The following is a 22,731-nucleotide window of genomic DNA, read 5'->3' on the forward strand; positions in this document are numbered from 1 at the left end:
GGGGGGGGGAGTCTACTTAAGGATTCCCTCTCTGCCCCTCCCCCCACTTGTGCTTGGAAGCTCACTCTCTCTCCCTCTCTCTCACTCTCCCTCTCAAATCAATAAATCTTTTTTTTTAAAAATACCCCTAAAAGAATGAAAAAAAAAACAAAACCGCACATTGAAAGGAGATATTTACAATACATAACTCTGACAAAGTATTCATGTTCTGAATATACAAGTCAAAATGAAAAGGCAAACTTTTCTGTTTCTTAGACCTTACTTCTCATCCAATCCATAGATGCTGAATGGAGGATTCAACTGCGTTTATTTCTGTTAAATGAGAACTGAATGATTGTGAAGACCACATTACCAGCAGAAACTAAAGGGCATTATCTGGCCTTTAGTTGTGAATTCTAGTCAAATGGTACATTGTCATACTTGGTATAGGTATTCATTATTTTAGATGAAAAAGATACTTATCAAGTGGAATATTTCCTACACTTTTCCTGTTGCTGTAACATAGTAGAATTCCAGCGTACTTTATTCACAATGTTTATTATTAATTCCTTTAGTAAGTACTCTTCAGCACGATTCAAACACAAGATGTTCTGATGGAATATGAGTAAGCAGACCTGTCTGTTTTGCCTGAATTTCTTTCTCGTGTTCCTTGGAATAGTATCTTTTATGATGGTTATTAGTACCCTCTAACGTCTGCATTCTCAGTAACAGTCTTTTTTTAATAGTTACATTTTTAAGCTTAGCCAAGATTTCATCCACATATTTTTCATGTTTTTTTTTAAATTTTATTTATTTATTTGACAGAGAGAGAGATAGCGAGAGAGGGAACACAAGCAGGGGGAGTGGGAGAGGGAGAAGCAGGCTTCCCGCTGAGCAGGGAGCCCGATGTGGGGCTTGATCCCAGGACCCTGGGATCATGACCTGAGCTGAAGGCAGACGCTTAACGACTGAGCCACCCAGGCACCCCTCACATATTTTTCATGTTTATCTCCTGGTGATATCAGACTGTTGGTTAAGCAGCTATCTATTGTTTGAACAGTTTCCCTGGCACCTAGGCCCCCAAACCGCTCTAACTTAAAAGACTACTTTCATGTGTTTGATTGGGCGGGTGCTGCAAACCTCAAACAGGAACAGTCCATCCAGATGATTACCATTCAAGACTCTATTTTGGGAGGCCTGTGGTTGAATTCCTCCTTTTAAGACTAAAGCTATCTTAAAGTGTATAGTACAATTAATGATTTTCCCTATTTTTGTGGAGAACAAATAGATTAGTAAATTATGACCATTTGCTGCTGTACATAAACCACAAGAAAATAGCTACTATTGTTATCCCCACTTGATAGATGAAGGTGCTAAGGCACAGACTGGTTAAATAATTTGCCCAAGTGGTAAGAGGTAGAATTAGGATTCGACCCTCCTCAGTCTCTTCTCTTATTTTAACTTATTGTTTTGGTTTTTACTGTTGAGCTTTCTATATATCACCTCTTTTTTCATAAAAGTTTTGAACCAATAGAGAAATAAGATAAAATGGCAAAGACAAATGGGAAACTGATTATTATAAGCCCCTGTAATACTGTGTCCAGTGATCATGTGAATTTGGACATAAGATTGCTGTTTGGCTCCCTCCCTTGCCTAAATCTTGCTTTCAAACTGAGGTGGTCTAAAGCATGTACCCTTCCTCACAATATAGGTGCTTGCATTACTAATTCAAAGATGAGGAGATTCTTAAGTTGAATAACTTGGCCAAGGTCACATTTCCTATAAGAACTGAAGCAGGATTTTGGATTTTGAACATAGATATGACTGAATTCAAAGTCTATGTTCTTTCTAACTTGTATACTCTTTCTTTTGGTTCTTTGTACATAATGAATTGCTGCTATTATAAAATAATTTATTAATATTTTGGAAGGGAGTGTGCCATATATTTTATAATATACTTTTTATCCAGATGAAATTATTAACAAATCCCAAGTATAATTTCTTATCATCATAAATTTTTACTTCTTTTTACTCAATTCAGCACACAGTATTTAAAGTCTGGTGGCCAATAAGTAATTGGGGAATTGGGGAATTCTTTGGAATAAATGTAATTTATCTTGATCAAATAATATATGTAGAATTCTATGCTTACATTTCCCAACTAATTCCTGATAAGTACTTCTATCTAACACATTTTGTTTTAATTTTTAAAAGTCTTAGCCACCAGCAAGCTGATTTTATATATTTGATAAGATTAGGCAGCTATACTAAAAAAGCAGAAATTGAGGTAAAATTTATCCCTGCATTATAAAATGTGCCTAGGATTTCAGTCTAGAACTGAGCAAAGAATAGTTCAAATTCAACTTTTTTTTTTTTTAATTTGAGAGAGAGAGAGTGCACATGAGCAGGGGGAAGGGCAGAGGCAGAGTGAGAAGCAGGCTCCCCATTGAGCAGGGAGCCAGATGTGGGACTTGATCCCAGGACCCTAAGAACAGGACCGGAACCAAAGGCAGCAGCTTACCCAATTGAGCCACCCAGTCATCCCTCAAATTCAACTTTGAATGAAAACTTTTATAATATACCTTAAGAAAAGCCTCTTATTTAATTTTATTTTTCTCTCAAAATGAACATCCTAATTTGCTAATTTAGAGACAACAGTGAAGGAAATAACCAAATAACAAAATTAATCTGATAACTTCATCAGATTATTTCCTGATAAATATGTGTTCTCCACCTGAAGAACTGAACTCATAAGATACTGGCAATTGCATTTAAAATTATTATTTTAGAGGTGCCTGGGTGGCTCAGTCAGTTAAGTGTCTGCCTTCGGCTCAGGTCATGATCTCAGGGTCCTGGGTTCGAGTCCCAGGTCGGGCTCCTTGCTCAGCGGGAAGCCCGCTTCTCCGTCTGCCTGCTGCTCCCCCTGCTTGTGCTCTCTCTTTCACTCTCTCTGTCAATAAATAAAAATAAAATAAAATAACTATTTAAACAGTGGCTTTTTGTAGTCACTTTTTAATATAAAAGTCACTTTTAAATATAGTGACTCTTGTCATCACTATTCCTGATTTTTGTTTAACCGAAAATAAGAGCCATTAGCTTTTATTTTTGTTTGTATAGCTCTGAAAATACATAATATTACATATTATATTACATTACAAAGTTATAAAACTACTGTCATCAAATAAGTCACACATACACATCAAAGTTCTAGCTTAATCCTACAATGAAAATAACATAGTACAACCCCTTATTCTGTTCTCCTTATATCACATGTCTATCTACCTGCTCCCAACACTCCTCTTAAAAACTGTCTCAGCATCTCTCACTTAAAGCATTTCTTTACATTTACCAAGGTGTACAGATACCCAGTCCTGAAAAGTTGTTTCCAGCCAAGATTCAAAACTAAAAAACAAGAGTGAAATTGGACTTAGTAATATTAAAAATTGAATTTCAAGAATAGTTCAGATTTTTTATTTTAAAATAATACATTAGAACGATAATTTCTCTCTTCTTCCCCTTAGAAACCATCCAAAATAATAAAGAGAAACAGAAATGCAAATCTATCTCCGATTGAAACTAGAAGATTTCTGCAAATCAGAACTATATAATTTGATAAAGGGCTGTTAAATGTAGGGAAGGTCAACTGAGGTATGGGTGGCTCAAGACAGAATGTCTCAGACTACACAGTTCTCTAAATAAGAGAAACATCTGATGTGCAAGATCAAAAATGTCTTATTTGGAATAATAGCAGAAACACAGGGAGGGAGCCTTCCTAGATCCAGTTTGTCATAAAATTTTAAGAAGCAGAGAAGATGGTGCTGAACAAGGATCCACATAGCCAAGCCAGTTCTATAGAAAGCATCTGTCGATTGGACAGGGGAGGAGACAGACTGCATTATGAGAAGCCCATAGTGTCAGTATCAGTGAGCTGGAGAAAAATAAACGTGAAAAGAATTCACTTACAAACATAACCAGGTGTCATGGGAGAATTCCTACTAGAGGGAGTACAGCCCTGGATCCATCTCCACACAGACATTTTGCAAATAGCTGATATATTTGGAATTTATCTCATTCAAAACATTGTATTAATTAAACAGAAACCAGGCTAGATCCCATATGAAGATTAAAAGAATAGAGAAGAAGAGAAACAGGGAGTAAATCAAAATAAAATACATTTGACCCCCAAAAATTGTCACGTTACCTGTGAAAATTGTGCTCAATAGTAGTTACAATGGTAAATAAATTTGACAAAAATCATCTCTTCAGGGATGATCCATGATAATAATAGAAGATAGAATAGAATGTTAGAATTCAGGGAAGAATGAGAAGAAAAGAAATAATAATATTACAGAAATGAGAGCAAAATTAGAAACATCATTAAGAAACAGACGCTTCTACAAAAGCAGTAAAATATCAGAATGGCTCTATATTTTCCATTAAATTTCTATAAAATTAAAACTGCTTTAAAAATAAATTCTAGGGGCGCCTGGGTGGCTCAGTCATGAAGCGTCTGCCTTCGGCTCAGGTCATGATCCCAGGGTCCTGGGATCGAGCCCCGCGTCGGGCTCCCTGCTCCGCGGGAAGCCTGCTTCTCCCTCTCCCACTCCCCCTGCTTGTGTTCCCTCTCTCGCTGTGTCTCTCTTTGTCAAATAAATAAATAAAATCTTTAAAAAAAAAAAAAATAAAAAAAATAAAAAAAAATAAAAATAAATTCTATTAATTTCTTTAAAAATTATTTCTAGCAATCTACAGATTTCATGTAATTCCTATCAAAACACCAACATTTTTCACAAAACTAGAAAAAATAATATTAAATGTGTATGAAACCACAAAAGACCCCAAATAGCCAAAGCAATCTTGAGAAAGAAGAACAAAACTGGAGGTATCACAATCCCAGATTTCAAGATATACTACAAAGCTGTAGTAATCAAAACACTATGGTACTGGCACAAAAATAAACACATAGATCAACAGAATAGATTAGAGAGCCCAGAAATAAAGCCAAGCTTATACAATTAATCTATGAAAAAGGAGGCAAGAATATACAATGAAGAAAAGATAGTCTCTTTAATAAATGGTGCTGGGAAAACGGGACAGCTACATGCAAAAGAATGAAACCAGACCATTTTCTTATACCATACACAAAAATAAACTCAAAATGGATTAAAGACCGGGGTGCCTGAGTGGCTTAGTTGATTAAGCGCCGACGCTTGATTTTGGCTCAGGTCATGATCTCAGGGTCAAGAATGCCCAGCTCTGGGCTCAGCTCTGGGCTCAGTGGTGAGTCTGCTTGAGATTCTCTCTCTCTCTCTGTCCCTCCTCCACTCCATGCATGCTCTCTCTCTCTCTCTAAAATAAATAAATAAATCTTTGGGGCACCTGGGTGGCTCAGCCAGTTAAGCATCTGCCTTCGGTTCAGGTCATGATCTCGGGGTCCTGGGATCAAGCCCTGCACCGGGCTCTCTGCTCAGCAAGGAGTCTGCTTCTCCCTTTCCCCAATCCCCCCCAAAATAATAAATAAATAAATAAATAAATAAATAAATAAATAAATAAATAAATAAATCTTTAAAAAATGAAAATAAAAGTGGATTAAAGACCTAAATGTGAGACCTGAAATCATAAAATTCCTGGAAGAAAACATAGGCAGTAGTTTCTTTGACACTGCCTATAGAAACATTTCTCCAGATACATCTCCTAAGGCAAGAGAAAATTATTGGGACTATATCAAAATAAAAAGCTTTTGCACATTTAACAAAATGGTAATGGGAGAAGATATTTGCAAATGATAAATCCGATAAGGGGTATATATATATATATATATAATTTATGCATACTCAACACCCCCAAAACAAATAATATGATTTAAAAAGGACAGAGGATCTGAATAGACATTTTTCCAAAGACATATAGATGGCAAACAGACACATGGAAAGATTCTCAATGCCACTAATGACCACGGAAATGCAAATCAAAACCACAATGAGATATCCCCTACACCTGTCAGAAGGACCAAAATCAAAAACACACATGATAAAAAGGGTTGACAAAGAACATTAACAACCTTTAATTATCTTCCTAGTGGGAACTTTTTCTACTTTACATAAAAGTTCTGTATGTGTAGAAATAAGTATATATTTAAGTACGATTTTCATGAGGAACTTGTAAAGGCCATGTTGGTAACCTTACAGAAAGGTTTTAAGTAATGGAAGAAGTATTAATTTCTGTCTTTGCCCCAGTAATACCATAGGCCTGAAGTTGAAATTGGTCTTTAAAATCTTTTAAATATATAGTGGCCATTTCAGAAACTCTTAGTAGGGTGTTGGCCTCACATTGAACTTTAAACATTTTTTAGAATTTGCCTAAACATCAAAGTATCATGGCTTGAACCATATCAATTGACAGTGAGTGAGGCTGCCCAATCAGGAATAGCCAGTACCAAGAACTTCACTCTTGTCCTGAGCCGACCAGTTTGGGGTGATTCTCTTTCTCTGAGAAGTCTTTTGGGATTGCACTGTACTACTGGTATCTATAAATTAAAGCATTTCTGAATTGTTGTAAGTGGAATATCTTAGTCTAAAGGTTTTTGGGTTACTTGAATTTTTTAAAAAATTGAGCTTTATTTCTGCTATTTACCCTTTCATTTTTGCATATCAAGTTTTCATTATACTTAAAACTGTATCTTGAAACATGAACTGACTTGCTGTATTTGCACTTTGAAGTATTGAAATAAATGTGATTTTTTTTGTCTGATTATCCAGTTTCCAATTTTGAACATCAGTTGTTTTATTTTATTCTTATAAGGAAAAAGTACAGAAATCATTAAATTATTAAGTTTTGTAATAAAAGGAATAATTCTAAAAAAAAAAAAGGGTTGACAAGGATGTGGAGAAAAAGGAACACTTATGAACTGTTGGTTGGTGTGCTAATTGCTGCAGCCACTGTGGAAAACAGTATAGAGGTTCCTCAAAAACTTAAAAATAAAATTACTATATTATCCAGTAATTATTTACACTACTGGGTATTTACCAAAGAAAATGAAAACTCTAATTAAAAAAGATATATATACCCCTATGTTTATTGCAGCATTATTTACAAAGCCAAGATACGGAAGCAACCCAACTGTCCATTGACTGATGAATGGATAAAGAAGATGTGATACACACACACACACACACACACACACACACACACACACACACAATGGAATATTACTCAGCCATAAAAAAGAATGAGATCTTGCCATTTGCAATAACATGGATAAAACTAGTAGGTATAATGTTAAGTTAAATAAGTCAGTCAGAGAAAGACAAATACCATATGACTTCCCTCATACATGGAATTTAAGAAACAAAACAAACAAACAAAGAAAAAAAGACAAAAAAAAAAAAACCCAGACTCTTGAATACAGAGAACAAACTAGTGGTTACCAGAAGGGACGTGGGTGGGAGGATGAGTGAAATAAAGAAGATCAAGTTATTGTGATAAGCATTGACTAATGTGTAGAATTATTGAATCATTATATTGTATACCCAAAACCAATATAACACTGCATATTTTAATAAAAAAGGAAGAAAAAAATTCTATCTGAAGTATTCACCAAAAGGTGTTAATGGAAGATTTGAAGGAAGAAATTAAGCAAAATGAAATGGAAATGAACTCTCATTAATGCAAATGATTAACAAAATAAACACATACCTCTTTTCACCTCAGTTTTTTAACTTTATACCAGAAGTACTAAACAACAACTTTAGGGAAAGAATCACATAAAATACAAAACTGCACAGGAGGAAACAAAAATAACATAAATAATATGATTATTTGCTGGGAAAGGTCAATAAGATCAAACTGGAAAGCTATTATAATTTTAAGAAAAATTATTAAGATGAATGAGTATGAGATTAATATCCAGAAATCAATAGTCTTCATAAAGGTAAGAAATCATTAAGAAGCTAATGGTAAAAATAATCATTTATAGTACTACCAAAATGATAAAATATCTAGAAATGAACTTAAAAAATATGTGAGAATAAAATAGTAAGTTTACAATAGCACTGAGGGACACAGAAAATGGAAAACATGGAAAATCATACCATATTCTTGGATTGCAACCCTTAATAACATAAGGATATCAGTTATCTGAACTAATCAATATCTTAATATGACCCCCAAAAAATATCGTTTAATAAAAATCAAAGGAGGCAGTTTTAAATATATATGCAAAATCAAAATGCAAGAATAACCAGGGTAATGTTAATAGCAGGGGCAGAGGCAAGACTAGCTGTCTATATACTAAAAGAATTTATAAAACTATAATCATTAAGAATATGTGATATTTATGCATTAGAAAAATAGGTCAATAGAAGAGAAATGACAAAATCCTGAATTCAATCTAATACATACAGGAATGTAGTATGATCAAAATGGTATAGTATTTCAAATGAGTATGGGGAAGATGGATTATTTAATGAAGGGTTTTCAGACAACTTGGTAGATATATAGAAAAAATTAAGATTTCTTCCTAACTCATGTCTTACACAAAATAAATTCAAAATAGATCAAAGATTTAAACATATGTATATATATTTTTTTAGTTTTTATTTTTTTAAAGATTTTATTTATTTATTTGACAGAGAGAGACACAGCGAGAGAGGGAACACAAGCAGGGGCAGTGGAAGAGGGAGAAGCTCTGGCCAAGCAGGGAGCCCGACATGGGGCTCAATCCCAGGATCCTGGGATCATGACCTGAGCCAAAGGCAGACACTTAAAGACTAAGCCACCCAGGCACCCCTAAACATAAAGATATTTTTAAAGTACTACCATAAAACATGAGATAAATACATTTATAATCTCAGAAAAGGGAAATCTTTCCAAGTGAATTGCAAAATTCAAACTACAATAGAAACCATACATTTAGCGGCACAAAAATTTAAATTTTCTGCATATAAAAAAGCCATAAATATCAAATACAAATGACAAATAGAAAAAAATTACAACTTATGTCACTCACAAATGACTAATTTGCTTATATATTAGAGTTTTACAAATCAATGAAATAATGCAATAGAAAAATAAGCAAGGGGGAAAAAAGGCAATTCACAGGAACAGAAATACAACTGCTTCTCGACATAAAAGAGGGTGCTCAACCTAGTTAATAATAAAAGAAATCAAAGTAAGCTACTGATCCAATGAACTATTTTTTTCATCTAACAGATTGTTGAAAATCAAAAAGTACAACTCGGCAAGTCAGCCAGGATGTCAGATAACAGACTCACTCAAACGTTAACTTGTAAGAGCGTAAATTAGCAATTTCACAATCTTTATCAAAATTATGAATTCTCAGACCCTATATTTTGGCAATTCTTCTAGGAATTTATCCTACTGACGTGGTGACATATGAGAAAAATGGCATATATAAAAGGCTATTTTTTGCAACATTATTTGAATTAGCAAAGATTAACCCAAAAAATGCCAAGATCTATATCAAAATCTTTCCTGAAGGTTGGTTAAATAATTGATGGCATATTCCTAAAATGGATACTACACAGACACTAAAAATATTGATTCTATTATATATATTTTAGCATGGAAAAATCTCCAAGATACCCTAAGTGAAAAAATAAGGTATAGAACAGGCCAAACGCTATGCACATTATGTTACTATTACTGATTATGTATTACCTCCATAAAATATAATATTATAAATTATAATTATGTATTGTATATTAGATATGTACATACATATTACAGTTATATTATGAGATCTAGTTATATACTTGATATATACAGTGATATTTTTGTACATATATGTAGAAGTGCATTTATATGCATATACAATACCTTTGAGTATACACAAAACAACCAGTATTACTGTTTGCCTTTCAAAGAAGAAGCACTGTGTACTATTTGTATTATCTATGCCACAAATAGAATAAATTTTAAATTTTAATTTTAATTTTAAATTAAACCACTATCATCAACAAAAACCTCCTCCCTTCAACCTTCCTTTCTTGGTGTTCCTGTACTCTTTTCTCTGCATGAGAGTGAGTAGAGCAATGTGAAGCTGGTTGGTATGATAAATAGTCTCTTCTAGGCTGGAAAAGATCAGATTCAGAAAAAATAGAGCCATAAAATTTGAAATATTTTCTGGTTAGGGGTCTGCCATCTGTACATTAAGGAAAAAAAAAAAATGAAAGGTGTTCCAGACTCCAGGGTCAGAAAAAGACACAGAAAAGGAAAAAAATGCTGGGAAATTTATGTTTGCACAGACTCTTTTTTAATTCCTCCAGTTCTTTAGGCTAACACAGCACACATCAGCAATAGTTTCCAAGCCAAGCTGCCCCAGATTTCTGAAGAAAGAGAAAAAGGTGGTAGGCCTTTCATTCCAGAACCCGCAAATCCTGCAGACATCTCCATGGGAGTGGCTACATCTCTAATTATTCTCCTCTACTAATGCAGGCCCAAATTACAATTTATTTTAATAATCATCATTTAAATTAATATAATGTGCTAGCTGCTGACATTCTTGTTTTAATATGAATCAGTAGCCAAAAATAAGAAAAGTTTTATCTCACATAAATGTTAGCAATCATGCACCACGCCAGTTTTAAGGTAGACAAGTTAAATGAAAATATAAACACCATATATTTGCAAAATTCTAAGCACTTGGTTTCCTTTTCTTCTCTGCAGGCCATGGAAGGGGGGGGGGTGACCAGAGGTCATAGCTAAATATTTATATGGGAGTTGTCTACATTTGGTTTTCCCCGAAAGCAGAGCCTGAGTCAAGGATTTCAGTGCAAGTAGCTAATGGGGGTGGGGGTGTGTAGAATCTCAGGAAGCAGAAGTGAGGGACAATGACAAGTGATACAGGGAAAGGAAGAGAGCCAATTGAGGGTACATTACTGAGCTGGTTACCACTTACAGTAACTATGATTTAATCCTAGCTGAGATCTTCTGAGGAACTGTGTAGACCATACCTCTGTGTTGTTCTTCTGGCAATTGGGAGATTTCATTCAGAGATGAATGAAACCTTCTTGGTTAAGATTGCCCAAGTGGAATGAACTCGTTGCACTTCTAGGCTGCTCTGTTTGGGGGTTTAGTGAGCTGCCCAAAGCTTAAGAAAATGCCAAGAGACACAGCAAGAGCGTGAGGCGGGAAGCTATCAATGTGATAAGAACAACCCACCACAAATGCTACCAAAGTCACAGGGGCTGAGGGAATGAGGTGCATGTCAAAAAAACAGTGTCTGCTCCAGGGGTAAAGAAATAAAATTGAAGACTGAAATAAAAGGAAAACTAACTGCATAAACACATTTATATCATACCAAATGCTTTCTCCCTACAAGTCTTAATGTGGTCATAGAGCTATCTGACAGGATTTTAGTGACCAGCGTCTAGTGATTTCATAGAACCATGATGATAACCCCTTGTACTTTGAAACACATTTGAAAATTCAAACATTTATTATGAGAGTTTATGAGAGTATAGAATAAATCCAGACTAGATAAAATACCCAAAGTAAAATAATTTGATTGGGGAGTCTCCACTGAAAAGAACGAAAGCAATAATTAAGATTATTCCCACACCAAATAGTTAGTCATACTTGTAAAGTTCCTTAAGGTTAATGCTCATCCTAATGAAGCAGAGATGGTGCATAACCCACAATTCCTACCCACTTTCCAGAATGGAGCTATCATTCCAGCCAGTGAAGGGCTATATTTCCCACTCCCTTTGCATATACATATGAATATGAGACTTGTGTCCCTGAAGCTATTGTCCCACAAGTTATTTCTCTCCAGAGTCTCCTGCTGGCATGGGGTACATGCATTCACCCCATGTCAGGGTGACAACTGGGATATGTGAGGTCAAACTCCTTTTTATATAGATTTTCAAACAGACCTCTTGTTTACGGCCCCCCACCTTCCTGTTTTTCAGAGATTCTTGCTGTTTTCAATTTTTGCTATTTCCTGGCACTGCCTAGTGGGAAATAATTATTTCTAAGCTTTCTCCACAGTCAGCTTCAGTTTCCTTTTTTTTTCTTTCTGGTCCACTAAGTTAATTACCATTTGTCCATCTTGATGTTTGAAACTTTGATTGCTGTTTCTTCTATTTCTTCTTCTTCTTCTTCTTCTTCTTGTTCTTGTTCTTCTTCTTCTTCTTCTTCTTCTTCTTCTTCTTCTTCTTCTTCTTCTTCTGCTTCTTCTTCCTCTTCTTCTTCTTCTACTCCTTCTTCTTCTTCTTCTTCTTCTTCTTCTTCTTCTTCTTCTTCTTCTTCTTCTTCTTGTTTTTCTTCTTCTTTTGGTAGCTTTAAGCCTTCTAAAATTCCTTTAGTGTCATTTTAGTATGGTTTCAAGAATGAGCAAATGCAAATCCAGGTATTCTCTCATGTTTAACCCTTATTGAGAAACATAGCTTTATATATCAACTGTGTGCTGGGGATTTTAAAAAATGAATATAGCCCAGGCTGTTTTTACCAGGGCTTTCTAATTAAAAAATAAATAAATAAATCTAAACTACCTCACATTCCAGGTAAGATAGTCTGCCAGAAATGTCCTTACCCACCCAATCAAGGAAGTAACAATGTCTGATACATATTAGAATATATCTTGCTGTTTTATACTATTCCTGGATACCCTCATGAATAAAACTCTGAAAATGTATGATGCCTGCTAAGGTTCTACTCTTGTATTTGCAAAGTTACGCAAGGTAAAATATCTAAACCTTGAATGATTCAGTGAGATGTCTTTCCCAAAACTAGTCACTTTCCAAAGTTATATTTCAACAAAGAAAAATCATTCATCACCAAGACAGGGAGTTTTGGACGAAATTCTGGACATCTGCAAGGAACCAAGTATCTAGAGTAATCTACCCTTCTCACAGAGAGAAAAGGTTGTTAGCGAGGACTGACAAACAGCTTATATCGGCTGTAATAAAAACACAAATCAAAAAAATGAGGGCACAGGAAGGAAGCCAATACAAGAAAATAGAGTGAGGAATTTGCCAGTGTCATTCATTTGCTTGATTGTTATTCACATATAAATATATAAACATACATGATGATGCTAGAAAACAGCAAGGACTGCATGAATCAATTATATCGCATTTACTGCCTGAACACTATGTACTGGTAGCACACCTAAAAAATTCCTCTTCTACCAGTGTGCTACTATTGATTTGTGTAGCTTTGCAGCAATTTCCTAAAAGAAAAAAATACCTAGGAAAAGGATTGCATGCAGACCAGCTTCCTGTTGTTTGTGCTTTAGATTAAGTCACCGTAGCCTTCTCTGAAGCAGTGTTAAACCCATAAACAAGGTTCAGTGTGTTTCTGCCAATAGAGATTAAGTACATATTCTACTTTGACAAAGAAAACCACATCCACCTTATAAAAAAATAACGGGAAAAAATAATGATTTTAAAGTATATTCAATGATACGCCCTGACTGTTGCCTCATCTACCTCCAAAACACTTTTGCTTTGGTCAGGAGGAAACAAAAAATGAAATACAAAATATGGTGATCTGTCATTTCATTGGAAAAATACACTCTCAGCCCTTGCCATAACTATCTACACATTTCAATTAGTGAGAGAAGAAAAGAGGAAAAGAATGGATTTGAGCAATATAAGTGCTATTTATCTCAGTCAAAAGGATTCTTCCACTGTCCAGCACAAAGGGACAGTCTCTTTCATTTGAAGATTTATATGAAGTCATTGAACTCAGTGGGTGGGAGACCATGGCCAAAACCAGGTACAATAAGAGACAATTACCTGATCCTCTTTCCTTTAAACATCATTCAATTGCCAGATGATCCAAACAGTAAGAAACAGAACCAAAAAATTAGCTATGACATTTGGGCCAGGAAGACAGCCAATTTAGGAACTTTAGATACCAATTTGGCTTTTTAACAATTAAAGCATTTGGCCGTCTATACTTCCAAATTACTGAAAGTCAACACTTGCCCTTAGATTACTGTACTAGAAATTACCTTTTCAACAATTTAACTTTGTGAAATGTAGATTAATTGTTTCACTAAGGTTTATTTCATTTTCAACTTTGCAGTAGGAAAAACTCTAGTTTAGTCAAAGATATATTCTGAGTGGGCAGGAAGAGGAAAATCTGAAAGGTCAAGAATATATAGCTTCATCTCTATGTGGCTGTCATCATTGAGTCTCTGAGCCAAGTCGTGAAAAATATGTGTCAACCCCAAAGTCTTTAGAAAGAGGGTTTCTTTCTTTTCATTTTCTTCCTCAACTCCATACTTAGAAGAATTGGATGACATCATGTACATTAATCTAAATTTGTCTTTCTGTCTTCTTTCTCTCTTCTGCCCTCTCTCCAAATTCTAGCTCTCTGGTTATAAACCTGAAGTTATTTTCCCTATTATCTACCCTGATACAAAGAAAATTTTCATCTGTCCAGAGGGAGTTTTCTGTTCTAATTTTTGTTTTTTGGGTTTTTTTTTCCCCCATTATCTATAGCAAGGAAACCAGGACAAAGATTGGGTGAGAAGTTAGGATGCCAGGCTTTCTTTTTTTGTCCCTTGAATTGGGAAAAGAGAAAGGTCAATTCTAAAGACACTTCCAAGGAGATATTAATGCAATCAAGAACATTGGGGAAAGTAGGCCTAACAGAGGCCATGCCAATAGGGTTGAGGAAGGTGGCTACATAATATACCAGAAGAAATAATACTGGCTCCCAATAGGTTCTTAGTGGTATTGAAGGGTTTCACAAATTGTCAAATCTCCCAGTGTGAAGAATTAGAAGTGTTGATGGGTTGGAGGCCTTAGCAAAAAGTAATAAAGATAACATTTTCAGAATAATCCACATCTTATTTCCTGTACTCCCAAAGTACAAAACTAACAAAAGTTCAATGTGTATAAACAAACAACCTTATCTTTCCATCGGATATTATGCAAAGATTAATTACCTCCCAAGCAAAGAGGAACCAACTCCTTTTTGGGAACTTTTTATTTTTTTTATTTTTTTTTTAAAGATTTTATTTATTTATTTGAGACAGAGAGAATGAGAGAGAGAGAGAGAGCACATAAGAGGGGGGAGGGTCAGAGGGAGAAGCAGGCTCCCTGCCAAGCAGGGAGCCCAATGCGGGACTCGATCCAGGGACTCCAGGATCATGACCTGAGCCGAAGGCAGTCGCTTAACCAACTGAGCCACCCAGGAGCCCTGGGAACTTTTTATTACAAATACATTGTAAAATGTGCTTTCTGTAGCTTTCACAATATCTGATACATAAAAGTGCACCATAAATGTTAAAGGAAAAGAGAAAAGAACAGAAGAGGGAAGAAAGATGGTAGAAAGGAATGAAGGAAGGAAAGAAGGAAGGAAGGCATAAAAGTGGCAAGAAAGGATGGAAAGAGGGAAGGAAGGAAACAGGTAAGGAGAGGAAGGAAGGAGGAAGGGAGAAGAAGAAAGAAGAAATAAACGTTTCTATTTCTTAACACTTAGCAGCTGGATCAGTGATATCTGTTCCCTTTTTCACCCCTATAATGTAGAAATCTCAGGTCTTCTAGAGAAAAACACAAATACACAGACTATTGCCTCTATAAGTTCATGTTTTCTAACATTACCTGAGCCCTCAGCACTACCCATTTTTTATTCGTCTGTGGTCCATGTTGCCTCCCATTTCCTCCAATATCTATTTCATACTTTGTCTTCTTTCCAGCCCACTCCTAACTTACAACAGAACATAAGGAGATTGAAACTATAAAGTGAGTTTTCAATGATCTGCCCTCATATCTATAAATTAATCTGCATCCATATCAGTGCCTAACTTATAGGTCCAGAAGTTGGAGAGTTTCTTCTTCTAATCAAGCTTAACTTTTCTTCATATTTTCTTGACCTTGTCTTGCCATATTCTGGAACATTTGCTTCTTTTGTCCTCCATCTCCTGCACATACTTTTATTCACTTGCTTTCTACTGTGTTCTTCTCAAATCTAAAAATATACTAAAGTGCTCTTTGTTCTAAAAAGCATAATCTCCTCGAAGACCTCATGCCATCCTACTGTGTGTCCAGTCACTTTTCTTCCTTCCTGAACAACTATCTTTTTAAAAGATGGCTCTACTTCTTCTTTTCCAAGTCACTAATGACTTCTCAATTGCCTCCATAATTTTGACTTTGCAGTTGCCGTGTACAATCAAGTTTTCTTTTTTTAAACTATCATCTTACTAGCTCTCTTTGGTGCATCTTGACACCGATAATGACATTCTCCTTTTTAAAAATGCTCCATCCACTTATACCCATTATGCTGCACATTCCTGTTTCTCTTAATAATTTGATGCCTATGCCTTCTTTCCCTCCTTTGTTAGATCCTCATCTTATGCCTCCCACCTCAATGTCTGTGTCCCCAGTATTCTGTCACCAGCCTGGTGCTCCACATGGGTGATCTCATCTTCCAGTTACCTACTAATGATTTGCAAATGTATGTCACCTGTCTAGACCTTTTCCCATCTATCCTCTTTGGAAATGTCCTCAAAATGAATTTCCAGGACCCTCAGACTCAACACATCCCAAACTACTGGCCATCTTTATCAGCCAGGGTCCCCATATGAAATTGCTGATGTACTTGAAATAGGATAATTTAAGGAGAGTTCATTATAAAGACACTGTTCACAAACATGTAGGTATAGGAGAACCAACAAAGATAGTCAAGTAACACAGAGCTTACGATCCCACACCAAAAGGAGTAAGGAGAGGAAAAGTTAATGGAAAAATAAAATCTGACAGAAGAAAACCTGTATAATGATGAGAACAGTGATGTCTACTCAAGTCCATACTGATCTAACCCTATGGGAGAGAAGGAAGGATACGGAGTACAACTGGAGGAGCAAACAGATGATATGCAACACAATATATCCCTTTGTCTTCTTATCATCCACTCTTACACTTTGTTGGATGAAATATAAAACAGTAATGCAGAGGATTCAAGAAGCCCCACCAGTTAATGTGTAACTGCGGAGTGTTATCAATTTGGTCGTAACTAGGATTGTTATGTGAATCCTAGAACATTACATATAACTGACATTCTTTATATAAGGTTCTGGGTGAAGAAGGGATAAAATAAACACTTAAATAACCAAAAAGCATACCTGCTATGATTCACGACTCTGTTACTTTTTCATGGTGACAAATTTGGTAATCCTAATTTCTTTGTCCCACACATATTCTACATAATCCTTACCTTCTGCCTTACACTTTGGCTGCACAAGATTCTTTATCTCGTAGGGTGACCCAAACCTTTATCTCTGCAGAATTGGTATTCTTGGGTGGTGTTATCTTTTTTTTTTTTTTTTTTTTTTTGGTTACCACTATTTTACAATGACTACAATTTTGGGACAAGAGAGTACTAAGACACCCCCCACTGAATCTCCCTAATCCCCCAAATAGTCTTCTTTTCACTTATTGTTCAGCAGCAAACCAATTTGCCCCTAGTTATTACAATTAATCACCCTGAAAGTTGGATTCTTGTGATGAAGAGTTCAAAATACCCAGAGCAAAGTCTCACATTCTAATTTGTTAGAACCAAGACTTTTTTTCCTAGCAGAAGCAGTCCTACCTTGGGTACTAGGACAACCAAATCCATAACTCAAAGTCATGAAAAGGGGAAGCAAAAATTCTAGCAGATTATAAAGTATAATGGGAGAGATGGCCACTCCCACCTCTATAACTTGTTTGGCATACCTGTATACACTCTCTGTGGGTGAGACAGCACTATATATTGGTTACTTGTTGAAGGTATATACCACATGCTACATAATAGTTCCCCAACTTCTCAGGATATTTGCATCTCAGCTTTCTCCAAAACCGAGTCTTAACAGTTTATTCCATTATTCTACCATGGACAACTGCTTCTACGTGACGGGGAATATAGTAAGATAAGTAAGCTCTTTGGTACATTGCCACGTTTTCCATAACCATGCACAACCTCTACTAAAGGCAGTATACATAAGATACCATGGCATTGATAAAGCACTCTGCGAGTACAGGAAGGCTGGTGCTAGCAGCAGTGCTGGAGGTAGGGAAGACAAATCCAAGTTAAGAAACATGTGTTTATCTCTGTGAGAGCAAAGCACTATCTCTACATCATGGAAAGTGTTCAATGTAGTAAACCTTCCAAAAGGTAGCTTACTGATCCCGCTAGAAGATACTGGTCTTAACTGTGGTACTACTATTCAGATGATATTGCCGAGTCCACACATAACCTCCATTCCTGATGCCTTGATCAATCCATACCTGTGACCAATGAGTAAAGACAAAGGAAGCTAAGGCATAGTCTCCTGGAGGGTACCAGGAGGAAAGAGCCTCATTACTAATAGCGACAACTTGATCATTAAAACAACCTATACTAGGATTCTTCCCTTACTTGTTTTACCTATTCCCTTACCAGTGCTTCTTAGAATCACATATGGAGCACTACTAATAGAACACTGGAATGAACTCTGAAAGGTACATGTAAGGCATTATTTGGGGATAACACCTTGTTTATTTGGGATATTTGCCATAACATGCAAAATGGACTTTGAAGCAACTATTATATGGTGCCGTGTTGATGATAGTTACAATATATGGGTCTGGAAACCAAGAGGTAGAAGTAGAAATGGCCTCCCTCAACATTATTCTTGAAGGCCCACTTGGGGAAATTGTGTTTTCTAAGTGAAAACAGTAAGAACTTCACAAAACCTAAATCTACAGATGCCCCCTTATTCTATATGCCTACAGATCATCAAGCAGAAAAGGAAATTACTATATTGTTAGGGGTAATTGTCTCTGATTATCATAAGAAGATAAGGCTGTTTGTACATAATGGGGTAGGAAGGAAAATGTTATAATTAAGGGAACTCCATAGGGCTTCTCTTAGCACTAGCATTTTTTATAATAACCAAGAATAGGCAATTGCAGCAAGCACAGCCTGACAAGGACACAGTAAAAAAGGCTTAAATCCCTTAAGGGTGAAGATCTTCATTACTCCAGTAGGTAAAAAAAAAAAAAAACCCAGACCTACAGAAGTGCTGCCTGAGAGTAGGGAGATCTAGAAGGAGTAATAGAGAAGGGATATAATAAATGTCAAATATGGCCTTGGAACCAACTACAGTAGCAGGGAGCAGGAACTGTGGCTTATCCCATTGTACTCTCTGTTTTGATACTTTTTTTTTTTTTTTTTTAAGATTTTATTTATTTATTTGATAGAGAGAGACACAGCGAGAGAGGGAACACAAGCAGGGGGAGTGGGAGAGGGAGAAGCAGGCTTCCCATGGAGCAGGGAGCCCGATGTGGGGCTCGATCCCAGGACCTGGAATCATGACCTGAGCCGAAGGCAGATGCTTAACAACTGAGCCACCCAGGCGCCCCTCTGTTTTGACACTTTTAAAAAAATGTGACTTTCTTGAAAAATCAATGAAAGAAGGAGAAAAGTTAACATGGAAACGAGTAGATCAAATTCTAAGGGGTGGACTATTGCAGACATTGTCAGTGCCTTCAGTCCTCAACATTTCCATGCATGCTAATGTTTTCTTACTGCATGCATATGCCATTTTCCATCTGAAGGCTTTCTCTGGCTTCAGACACATTCTCTGTTAGTACACTAGAAGAAGAAAAGAAGTGCTATGCTGTTAATACCTTTGTAATCTGTTCCTAATAAATCATGAAGGGATGCTGGTTGATAATTACTCCAGTTTCCTTGAGACTGATCTGGGGCAATTCTAAAGGTTATTTTTCATTGTTTCCTAGAGTTCACCAGTAGTATTGAGCCCTAGTGGTCCACAGAATAATCTCCCTATTCATGTATCCTTCTATATCTACTTCTGTATTAGTTTGCTATTGCTGCTATAACATATTACAAAACAAAACAAAACAAAACATGAAATAGCACAAATGTATTATCTTACAGTCCTGGAGGGGAGATGGCCACAGTGGTTTCACTGAGCCAAAACTAGGTGTTGGCAGGGTCACCCATCCTCTGGAGGCTCTAAAAAACAATCCATTTCTTGCCTTTTTCAGTTTCACTTCCTCCATCTTCCTCCATCACTCCAATTTGTGCTCCTATAGTCACATGGCCTACTTCTCTTCTGTAGTCAAATCTCCCTCCCCCTCACTCTTATAAGGACACTTATAATAACATTTAGGGCCTACTCAGATAATCCAGGATAATTTGTCCACCTCAAGATCCTTAACTTCATCACATCTATAAATCTTTTTACCATATAAGGTAACATTCACAGGTTCCAGGAATTAGGACATGGATATCTTGAGGGCCATTTATTCAGCCTAACATAGCTTCCTCCCTTATCTGACTCACTTAATTCACTTCCCTACCGTTCTTCTGGAATCAGTTCCCAAACAAACTACTTCCACTTCAATGCTAATCCCGGAGCCTGCTTCTGACATTAGGAAGGCTATAATTATTTACTGGTGATATCTGTTACAAAGCACCTCTCCCTAGATTCTAGCAATAAAATATCTCCAAATACTGTCTTGCCCCTGTGTACAATTTTCTGATAATATTTTTTCAATTCCACATACCAGCATTGATATTTTAAGTACCAAATATGAATTCCCAAGTCCTTAACAAGGGCTCCAATGTCACACAGGGCTTGGCCCTGCCTTTCTCCTCAGCAACATTCTCTCCCAAACATTCTGGACTCATTGCAGTTGTACAAATGCACCAAGCCTTTTCTTCCTAAGTCAGATATTTTGTTCCTTCTACCCCAAACTTAAATCCTCCCATTCAGTGCTTGGTTAAGCCCTACTGATCCTCCATCTCATTGTAAATATGCCCCAGGATGGTCTTCCCTAACATTCCATCAAAATTAAGTCTCCCAATTATAATAGCTCATAATGTCTTATATTTTCCTTTTTTATCTCTTGTAAAAAAATATGCAGTTACATATGTATCTGATTAGTTCTTAGCATCTGCTACCATGGTAGCCTCTAAGCTCACAAGTCAAGAATCATATCTGATAAGTTCATAAACGCAGTGCCTATCGCCAGCTCTCACACATATAATCAATGCATATTTGGTGAATAAATGAATAAAGAAGTAAATGAATGAGTAGAACTTTAAAAGCCACCTCAGTCTTGCGAGATGCATTGTCTGAGAAGCATATCTCATGTGGAGGGAGTGAGCATGCTTTTTATTTTATTTTATCTGTTTTTGTCAGGACTGTGCTACAGAATATCTTTTAAATGCAATGCATAAAATATTTAAATTCCACAAATAAGCTTTTCTCCTTCATTTTATTCTCTAGGCTATAAATATTTAGTGCTTTATTCATTTTCATATTTTCTAGCATAAGCTAATTTCTCTTCTCTGCAAACAGAGAAGCAGTGTTAGAATCTGTGTAAATAGGTGGCATTAGCATTTGTGGTTCCTAATCTTAGCTAAGCACTAGCATTCATTAAGGCCATTTATCTTCTTTTTTGCTTTTCCCAAATTTTGTCCTTTCCTTTGTTTTCATTTCTCTATGCTAATTTTTCTTTGGATTGTTTTGCTTTTCCAGGCAGAGGCAAGAAAGACAGTAACTATCATTACTGATTTTTTAAATTGCACAATGCAAATCAAGAAATTATTAATTCCTTTTTTTTATCATTATCTTCTATCTTCCTTTTATTTCAATTCACAAGTTTGGTACTTACATGCTATAATAATTTCCTCTTCCTCTCCACCATCTCCCCCAGTGTTGAGTTGATCTTTTTTCCATGCCACTGCAAGGACTCAGTCATTGCCAAAGATTTTTCAACTAACTCTGAAACTCAATTTATTTAAAATTTATTCATTCATTGATTCATTCACTCAATAACTATTCACTGAGTGCTTACTATAAGCCCAACACTCTTCTAGGATCCAGTAGAGGACAGAATGAAGTCCCTATCTTCATGAAGTTCAGCTGTTCTAGCATAAGCTAAGAAAAAGTATAAAAATCATATAAATATAATACATATGGGCTCTGGAGAAAAATAAAACAGGGTACATGAAATAGGGATTGCCATGGGGCAATTATATGGGGTTGTTACTATTTTGAACAGAGTGGTAAGTGAAAACTTCATTGAAAAGATGACTGTATAGTTAGGATTCTCCAAAGAAACACAGCCATATATATTTTTTTTTCTTTAAATAAAGCATATTATCCTCCATAATGTGGATGGGCCTCATTCAATCAGTTGGAGGCCTTAAGAGAAAAGACTGAGGTCCTCTAAGGAGGAAGGAAGTCTCTTTTCAGACCGCCTTGGAACTCAAGACTGCAACATCAACTCCAGCCAGAATTCCCAGCATGCTGGCCTGTCTTGCAGATTTCAGACTTACAAGCTCCAAAATTCATGTGAGAGATTTATTTTAAGAAATTAGATTTTGGGTTTTGGACTTTGGATTTTACTCTGGGTTACTATCAGAAAGGTAACATGATTTGACTTTTTTTAAGGATCATTCGAAATGTTAGGTGAGGAAAAGACTTAGAGGAATAAGTGAGGAGAAGGGAGACAAATTGAGGAGCTGTACCTTAGGAAAGAAATGATTGTGGTTTTTATGGAAGTGATGAGAAATATCCGATTTTGAATATATATCTCATTAAGCTATTCTAAATAGTTCCTGTATTCAAATCACAGGCATTGACTACAAGTATGGATGACAAAAGATACCATTATCCAAATCCCTTAAATTACTGAGCTTTGTAGAGTGAGAATTTGTTTACCAAAGGCTACCTTTATTTTGAAGGTAGAAATCCCTTATTCCATATCACTCATGAGGGTT

Source organism: Phoca vitulina, unplaced genomic scaffold (assembly GCF_004348235.1).
Source record: "Phoca vitulina isolate PV1807 unplaced genomic scaffold, GSC_HSeal_1.0 scaffold3, whole genome shotgun sequence".
NCBI lineage: Eukaryota > Metazoa > Chordata > Mammalia > Carnivora > Phocidae > Phoca > Phoca vitulina.